At 35.3% G+C, this 9339-nt stretch overlaps 1 long non-coding RNA gene across 4 annotated transcripts; it reads right to left on the reverse strand.

Annotated features, from left to right (window-relative positions):
• Positions 1-5791: 5791 nt before the first annotated feature.
• LOC145585199 (uncharacterized) lies at positions 5792-9023 on the reverse strand. Of its 4 annotated transcripts, XR_014100596.1 has the most exons (6): positions 8549-9023; positions 7922-8428; positions 7654-7798; positions 6733-6768; positions 6538-6654; positions 5792-6099 (listed from the first exon to the last, which is right to left on the reverse strand). It is a non-coding gene; the product is annotated as an uncharacterized LOC145585199 (long non-coding RNA). The 4 variants fall into 4 exon arrangements; XR_014100598.1 differs by having other exon boundaries at positions 5792-6654; positions 7922-8007; XR_014100597.1 differs by having other exon boundaries at positions 5792-6654; positions 7922-8274.
• Between the last annotated feature and the right edge of the window lie 316 nt (positions 9024-9339).

Raw genomic sequence — 9339 nt, forward strand, 5'->3', positions numbered from 1 at the left:
TAGGCCTGAGCAGAACTATCTGATTATCCGATAATCCGATGATCCGATCCGCACCCGATCCGAAAGTTTAGGATAACCGATCCGAAAACATTTTCGGATCGGGTACCCGATCCGAATTTTTCGGATATCGGATCGGATATCGAAAATTTAAATTTCGGTTATCCGAATATCCGAAATAAATTCGGATATCGGATATCGGATCGGATATCCGACCCGAAATCCGAAAATTATCCATATGCCCAACAACAGCCCAAGCCCAACAAAAACTCAACTTACCCTAAAGGCCTAAACCCTAATTTCTAATCCGCCTCTCTCACCTCTTCTCAGTCTCAGTCTCACTCCTCTCACTCCTCTCGATCTCTTCATCTCTGATCTCTCCTCTAGACTCCTCTCTACTCCTTTCTCGGTTTCTCCATCTCCGACCACCTTCAAAGACTCAAATCCACCACAATCTTCCCTCACTCCTCCACCAGAAGCCGCGACGCCCCTCACTCCTCCACCAGAAGCGGCGACGCCCCTCACTCCTCCACCAGAAGCGGCGACGACGCCCCTCACTACTTCACCAGTAGCGGCGCCCCTCACTCCTCCACCAAGGTAACCCTCACTCACTCAATGTTCTACTGACATTACAATCAAAGAATTATAGATCTGTATATGAAACAAAATACATAAATCTTCCATCTTACCTTTTGAATATGTATGGCTATTAGACAGATAATGTATACAACTATTGGTTCTGATTCTATAAACCTTATCTCCTCGGTTTCGCTTACTTGGCATAACACATTACCTACATTCCTAATGATGCAATGTTAACTTTCAAGGCTAAAAAATCAATCAAATTAGTCTTAATGAGTTTGTTATATGGCTATGTTAATGCAAAGATTGTCATATAGCGCGACATTGTCAGAAAGGAACAATGTTCTCAGACAGATTGCAGAGGATTATTAAGTTGGGCATAAATCACATAATTTGATGTAATGTAGTATGATTAATTTGGTAATTAAATTAGCAAGTTGGAATATATTTGGCTATATTTGTGCAGAGTAATGAACGAAAAGAACAGAATATGTCATTATGTATTTATGTTATGGTGTTGTAATTTAAATTAGCAAGTTGGAATATATTTGGCTATAGTTGTAATTAAATCTTATTTTATTTTGTTATGGTGTTGTTGAACTGTTAATTTTCTGCTGTTATCTTGTGAGAAAATGTCATTATGTATTTATATTTCTGTTCCTGTCAATCTGTCATCCTATGCTCCAGTATTGCTCCTACTTCTGCTGAATTGCTGATTTAAATTAGTCTGTGAAAGAACTTGTGATTGAAAAAAAAATAAAAAATAAGTGAATCAGTTTTATTTTGTCAACTAATTTACATTTTGATTTATGTGTTTTAGATGGATGATGCTACTGTAGAATCTGCTAATGTAGCAAATCAAGCAAGTGAAGAGGAGCCCTTGGCATCAACCGCTGCCAATGAGGAGCATGCTGGAATTGAAAAACCACCACAGCCACAAAAAAAAGGCCTTCAACCACGACTAGTGATGCTGATGAAGCTGAAAAAAAAGGTAAAAAGAAAAGATCTTGGCTTTGGGATCATTTTGAGTTAATATTAAAAAATGGGGATAAAAGATCAAAATGTGTGTATTGTTCTGTTGATGTTACTGGTGACTCTAAAAAGGGTACAAGTGCTATGAAAAATCATTTAGAAAGGTGTAAAGAATACCCTCCTAATGTGACCAAATCCCAAATGCTTCTTGCTTTTCAAACTGAACAAAGTCAGCAAACATTAGGAGATGTTAGTGTAGGTGATAATGCAAGTGGGGAAAAAAAGGGTAAACTAGAATTTTGGAAGTTTAGGCAAGACGAGGGTCGGAAAGCTTTTGCTAAAATGATAATAACGGATGAATTACCCTTTAGGTTTGCTGATCGTGAGGGTTTTCGCAACTTCATGTCTGTTGTTCAGCCTAATTTCATTATCCCCTCTCGTTTTACAGTAGCTAGAGATTGTTATCGTGTGTTTTTAGATGAAAAAAAAAAACTGAAAAGTTATTTTAGCAAGTGTTCTTCTCGTATTTCTCTCACTACTGACACATGGACCTCTTGCCAAAATCTGTCATACATGTGTTTAACAGCCCATTTTATTGATAACAATTGGAACTTGCACAAAAAAATTTTAAATTTTTGTCCAATTAGTGGCCATTCAGGTGAGGCTATTGGTAAAGGGGTAGAAAAATGTTTGCTTGAGTGGGGTATCACTAAAGTAATGACCATTACCGTAGACAATGCAAGCTCAAATGATGTAGGGGTCCAATACTTAAGGAAGAGGTTACTAAGATGGAAAGATGGGACCGTTTTAGAGGGTAAATTTGTGCATATGCGGTGTGCGGCTCATATTCTTAATTTGACAGTAAGAGAAGGTTTGAAAGAATGTGATGAATCAATAAAAAGAATACGTAATGCTGTGCGATTTGTTAGATCTTCACCTGCCAGATTGCAAAAATTCAGAAATTGTGTGAATCAAGAACAAATTGTATCAAAACGTCAGCTTTGCTTGGATGTTGAAACTAGGTGGAACTCCACCTATTTGATGTTGGAGTATGCTTTGATTTTTCGTAAGGCTTTTGATTTGCTTGAAAATTCTGATGGTGGGAAATTTTTTTCTGAGTTAACAAAGATGTCGGGTGTTCCAACTGATATAGATTGGGATCGTGTTGCTTCTTTTATTCCCTTTCTTAAGATTTTTTATGATGCTACTTTGAGACTCTCGGGATCTTTGTATGCTACTACTAATGTGTATTTGTTAGAACTTGTCACAATTGGCAAGATGATTAAAAAAAAGTGTGAAAGTGTTGATGTTAAGGAAAGGTCAATGGCTAATGGGATGAAGAAAAAGCATGACAAGTATTGGGAAAATGTGGATAACATTAACTTGATGTTGTATGTTGCTGTTGTGCTTGACCCTAGACGCAAAATGCATTATGTTAAGTGGGCTATTAATGATCAATATGATTCTGACAAGGCCACCCAGTTGTATAATATGGTGATGGAAACTGTGACTTCTTTGTATGAACATTATGCTGCTTTACAATCTCAAAATGTGTCGAGTGTTTCTGAAAATATTGATTTGACTTCAAAAGACTTGGAAAACTACAATGATTGGCATGATGTTGCTGATTTTGAGTTTGAGAGGGATATTGGTGGACAAACAGTTTTTGATAAAAAATCTGATTTGGACAAGTATTTGATGGATGATAGAGAACCTAATATTATCGGTAAGAGTTTTGATGCTTTGGGATGGTGGAAAAAAGGGGTGGATAGATATCCTATAGTTGCTCTAATGGCTAGGGATGTATTAGCCATTCCGGTCTCCACGGTTGCATCCGAATCTGCATTTAGCACCGGGGGAAGAGTTCTTGATCCATTTCGTAGTTCACTTTCCTCACATATGGTTGAAGCTTTGGTTTGTGCCCAAGATTGGATGCGCACTACACGTGGTCCGCTTTTGATTGAAGAAAGTATTGATGACATACAACAAATTGAAGAGGGTAATACTTTTCCCTTTTTTTTTTATGAATATTTTGAATGTTTATGACTGACTTCAGTTTATACTTTATTTGCTCTTTGTTTTTTTTTTTTTTTTAGTTTTTTTTTTATTGTCAAATGGTCTGATTATACTTCAGTATTATTATTATTATTATTTTTTACTTCAGTTTATACTTCAGTATTATTTTGTGTGTTCTGATGAATCTGATCTGTTTTATTATTGCAATTGTATGTTCTGATCAATTCAATTTTTGCAAGTGTATGTTCTTTGAATAATCTGATCAATTTAATTGTTATAAGTGTATGTTCTTTGAATAATCTGAACAATGTATTTTCATTGTGTTTCTTTTGTAGAGTTGTCGTCTCTTGTTGATCCGCCTTCGGTTTCCGTCATTGATGATTACTTTTAGAATTAGAAGGTAATACTTTTTTTAGTTTGAATATTTAAAAAATTATAGTTTAATTTTTGCATCTTTTTTGTTTTTATTTATCTTATGATTATCTAATATTTTGATAACTCATATTTTGCAGGGTTGTTGACTTGCCCCCTTCGTTGATCCGCTATCGGTTTCCGGCGTTGATGACTTATTTTTAAGTATAAGATAAAATGCATGTATTGTTAAGTTGTTAACTATTTGTCTATTTGGACATTAATGTATCTGTTAACTTTAAATTTTCTTTGTTACATAATTTGTACTTTTGTAGCAGACTAGCAGTTACCTAATTACTTTGCAAAAAATTAGTAATTTTATTTTGTATTTTGTAATTTTATTACTTTGTTTTTTTCAAAAAATTAGTTGTGGACAATATTTACAAGGATAATTAATTAATTATTTTTAATAGGATAATTACACATTTATTTTATCTCTCTTTGTTCAGGTTGTGAGTAACAAGAGGATAAAATGGGACAAAAAAAAAAAAAAAAAATCAATTTTGCCATTCAAAACAACTAGTAATCAAAGTAGTCAAATATAGGATATTCGATATATCCGATCCGAAAAGTTCGGATATCCGGATCTTCGGATATCCGAATTTTTCGGATCGGATACAAATAGCAAATATATGAATTTTCGGATCCGGATATCCGATCCGAAATCCCCTTTCGGATCGGATATCCGATCCGTGCTCAGGCCTAATCAATAATCAAGCATTTAAGTACATACTTGCACCAATTAAACTCTTTGATTTCAAAGCAATCTTGAATGGAGTTCAGGAACTTGTAGTGTGAGTGGTGGTTTTGACTTGACTTCATTAATGAATTCACAGCAATCACAAGAAAATCTATCACAAAAATCTTAGATGCTTCTCCTGTGTTCTTCTCTTTTGATTCTATGGTACTCTGAACATATTTTCTCTTATGATTTTGTTGCTCCTTCTTTTTTTCCTTTTCTTCTTCACTCTCATACTTCACAAAAAGACTTTGTGTTATAGGGCTTCTAGTAGTAACACCCCAATTTTCTCTCCATCTCATCAATGGAGTAACAACTTCAAGATCATCATTTTCCTCTTCATTTTCTATTTTCCGCACTTCCTTCTCACTAACAATTTTATGCCCTCTTGGGACTCCATAAACAACCTGAATCATCTTCAGTAACTTCAATAGACTTGTTGTAAGGGAGATAAATAGTGCAGCTGTCACAAATTGTATGAATATTAATCACAAATTTTTGAACAAAATGCAATATATATATGAACATAAATCAAAATTATACCTGTTTCCTTCAAAATTCTTCAAAAAGCCAAGCACACAATGTTACATCATTTTGTGGGAGGTTGATTGAAAGTAAGGATTTAAATTCGATTTCAATCACTGCTTCTTTTTGCTGTGGGCTCAAGTTTCTCACAAACTTTATGAACTTTAGATGTCCCACTCTAACATTAAGTTTTTCTTCATTCAAACACTCATTATCATCATCATTTAGATCCACAACATTGTCCAGGTCAATGAAATCATCAACATTATCTCTTCTTTTTCTTTTTTTCTCCTTAATTTCACTCTTATGAACTTCTTCTCTCTTCTTCTGAACATTTTCTTGCTTCTTCTGAACCTTCTTCTTTTGAGACTCTTTCTTAGCCTTCTTTTGAGCTTCCTTTTTAGCTAGATTCTCAGCCTCCTTTTGAGTTTCCTTTTTATCTTGATTCTCAGCCTCCTTTTGAGCTTCCTTTTGAGCTTGTTTCTCAGCTTCTTTTTGAGAGGTTTGTCTTGTTGTTACTTTATTCGATTTGATTTTAGTTGCAACATGTTTTCTTTTTGTTTTTTTTTTGTTGGGGCTGATTTGTGGTTGTTGTATGGGGCTGATCTGTAGTTGTTGTATGGGGTTGACCTGAGGTGGTGGGTGGTGGTTGAGGTGGTTGTTCTGTGGTTATGGATTGGGGTTGTAGAGGTTTTTCTAAGGTGTTAGGTGGTGGTTGTGAGGGTTGTTCTGTGGTTATAGATTGGGGTTGTGGTGGTTTTTCTGAGTTGTGGTGGTTTTCTTGAGGTGTTGGGGGCTGTTCAGTGGCTATGGATTGGTGTTGGGTGGTGGATTTAGGTTGAAGTTCAAATTGGTTGCTGTTTATTAACAAATAAATAAAACAAATGCTTCTTGGATTAAAAATAACAATATCAAAATTTGAACAGTGATCACAAATTATATGAACTAAAACCATAAAACATTTGAACAGTAATCACAAATTATATGAACTAAAACCACAAAATATTTGAACAGTAATCATAAATTATATGAACTAGAACCACATTATATTTGAACAGTAATCACGAATTTTATGAACTAAAAACACAAAATATTTGAACTTATAAAATAAATGCTTCTTAGTTTAAAAAATAACAATATCAATTTTTGAACAGTAATCACGAAATATATGAACTAAAACCACAAAATATTTGAACAGTAATCACAGATTATTTGAACTAAAACCACAAATCATTTGAACAACAATCACGAATTATATGAACTAAAAACATAAAATATTTGAACTTATAATTTACCTGGTTTCTCCATTTTCTGAATTTTGCTTGTCTATCCCTTTTAAAATCTTTGGATCAATAGTTTGACTTGTTATATCCGATTTCTTCTTCCTTTTGTTTCGGATTTGAGAAATTGTCCTGTTCAAATAACTTAGGGTTTCAATTCATCATTTAATTTCAAAATTCAACAATAATATAGGGTTTTAATTTACTTACAATTTATCTTCATCACTACTTGAAGAATTCGGGTCCCTAAAAATGTGAAAATTGTTCAGAAATTATACACAATTTACAAAAACTACGAATGAAATTTTAACAAATTATAACAACTATGAACGAGTAATTGCAAATTCAAAGAAATTTAAAGAAAGTATAGGTTCAGAAATTTTATTTGCCTTTCTGCATTGGTTTCTTGCTTTTTATCCATGGCTATTCTCGAATTTGTAGAGGAGAGAGAAACGAGAGTTTTTTAGCATTTAAAAGAGTGAATGTTCATATTTAATGTTCTGTCAGTTTTGTTGGAGTAAAAAGAAAGAAACGAGAGTTTGGGTCGTGTTATTTGTATTGTGTTTGTGCTGGTGGATTGTATTTGGGCCGGTGGTCCACCTATTTTAAATGGACCAGGGTCTACCATAGACCTATTGCCTCCACATGATCATTGGGTCGTAGGTAAGGTGGGCTTAGGTTTGGTTTAGCTCAGTTTAGTATTTTGGCCATAACTTATTCGTTATAACTCGGATTTGGGCTTTTAATATATTGTTTGAAGCTCTTTTCTAGCCCCATCCAACTATTCAATCGTTGGACCCAAATTATAGACCAAAATAAACTGGTCTAAACGTTTTTAAAAAAGACACGAAATGAATGATTTTAAGGGAAACGAAATGAATTATTTTGGGTTTAAAGGCAGGAAAATAAGTTATGGTTTGGGGAAATGGGCTAGGAATTAGGTTAGTTTATGAAATGTATTGGGATTGAATATGGATTAATCACTTCCAAGATTAAATACTCAACCCGACCAATAATGGCGGTGAAAGGTTGTTCATCATCGAGTTTGGTTTTGGAGAGACATTTTTAGGTGTCTACAATAATCGACAAAGACGATGATAAGAAAACCGACGAAAGTGGTCCAAAACTTACATGTTGACATGGTTTCTTCGGAATCTTCGATCCTTTAAGAGGTAATGGCTATTCCTCTTTGTTTTTGCCCCGACGATTCACCAAGAGTCTGTCTCGTCCTCTCAAAAGTCCTCTCTGAGGGTCTCACGTCAAGAATTCGCTTCACCTTCAACAAAGATGCCTCCGTCGGTTAAAGAAATTCCAAATTCAAACTTGCACCATTGAACCAAAGATCAAACAATTTAGATAACCTTAGCCTAAAACACAAACACTAGGAAAAGACGCTTACCATCCATAGGCCACCCTTCTGTCAACCAATTTCCCTCGACACCTAGTGATGTCTTCCTGACAAAAACAAACCAGTTCGCCCAACCCCTGTCATTACAGTCAATATTCAGGACCAATCGATCCCCTTTCTTATGCAAACTCATAAAACTGTCCTCCCTCATCTTTATCTCATATGCTTCAGCCAGATCCTCCAAATTAAAGGGATCATCGTAATTCTTAGTAACTTCCTCCAGTACAGACAGAATTCTCTAACCAGAGGGAATCAGTTGCCTAGGGCTCAACCCCAGTACTTTAAAGAAAGACCTGGTCAGAGGTCTAAACAGGAATTTAGCCCTTGTTTCCAAGAACGGGTACCTGAAAACACAACGAAGCCTTTAGGGCACTTCTCCACTTTCTGGCCCTTGCCCAGAATATGGACGAAAGCGGTTTCAGGGAACCCCGCCATCTTTACAAAGCCAGCCATCATGTCAGGCGCCATTGACGACTCCACTTTAGTCATCGTTTTCTTCTGTGAAACAACCGTTCCTCTTTTTTCAACAACTCGAAGTGAAAACCTAGATCTAATTTTGGGTGTTTTACTCGACGTTCGCCCAAATTAACTAATAAATCAAAGAATTGAAGTAATTACCTGTCGATTGAAGCTAAAGGAAGTTCAAGATCACCGCCGCACACCGCCTTAAAATCGCCAGAGAAGTTTTCTGCACAAGAGAGAGAAAGAAAAGAGAGAAAGGAGGAAAGAATAATGTAGTAATTTTGGGAAGCAGGAAACGTGTGGCAGTAATAAAGAGAAGAGAAGTGAGGGTTAAAGAGAAAGTGGGGAGTTGAAATAACTTCTCAAGATAGTGCTCCAAGTTGAATGACGAACCTACCTTTGAGTAAATTTTTTGAGTTGTTAGTTTTTAGAGTTTTTCTTTTTCAGTTATTTTTTTGATTTTGTAATTGCCAAAAATGTACATAGTTATCCATGTTTAGCAATTAGGGGCAAATTTTATGGGTAAATTTTGATAAGTCAAAGTCAATGAAAGTCAGCTAAAGTCAGCGACGAAGACCAAGCTTCGACGAAGAACGAATCTTGACGAAGAGAAGCCAGCTTCGACGGACGAAAGGCATGAGAACTACTTCCCTATTTTCTAGGATGAGCTGGGTATGGAAGACTAAGTCTTTCCTCGGCTAGGTTCCGCCGTTAGTGGGTTGAGTAGAAGGAAGATGTAACACCCCCGATTTACTAACTAATAATAAACAATAAATAAAGGAAAAATAGACAACTTTTAAATAAAATTGCGGAAGCATACACCTAAATCAGAGGTATTACCGCCACACTCGACAACCCGTCAAGTGTTAAGGCTTACAAAATCCCAATAATTACAACCCAATAATCTAAGTAAGCTATTTATACAACTTTATAAATTAAACTTGTTA

The sequence above is a fragment of the Chenopodium album genome, chromosome 16, assembly GCF_948465745.1.
Source record: "Chenopodium album chromosome 16, dcCheAlbu1.1, whole genome shotgun sequence".
Classification (NCBI taxonomy): domain Eukaryota; kingdom Viridiplantae; phylum Streptophyta; class Magnoliopsida; order Caryophyllales; family Amaranthaceae; genus Chenopodium; species Chenopodium album.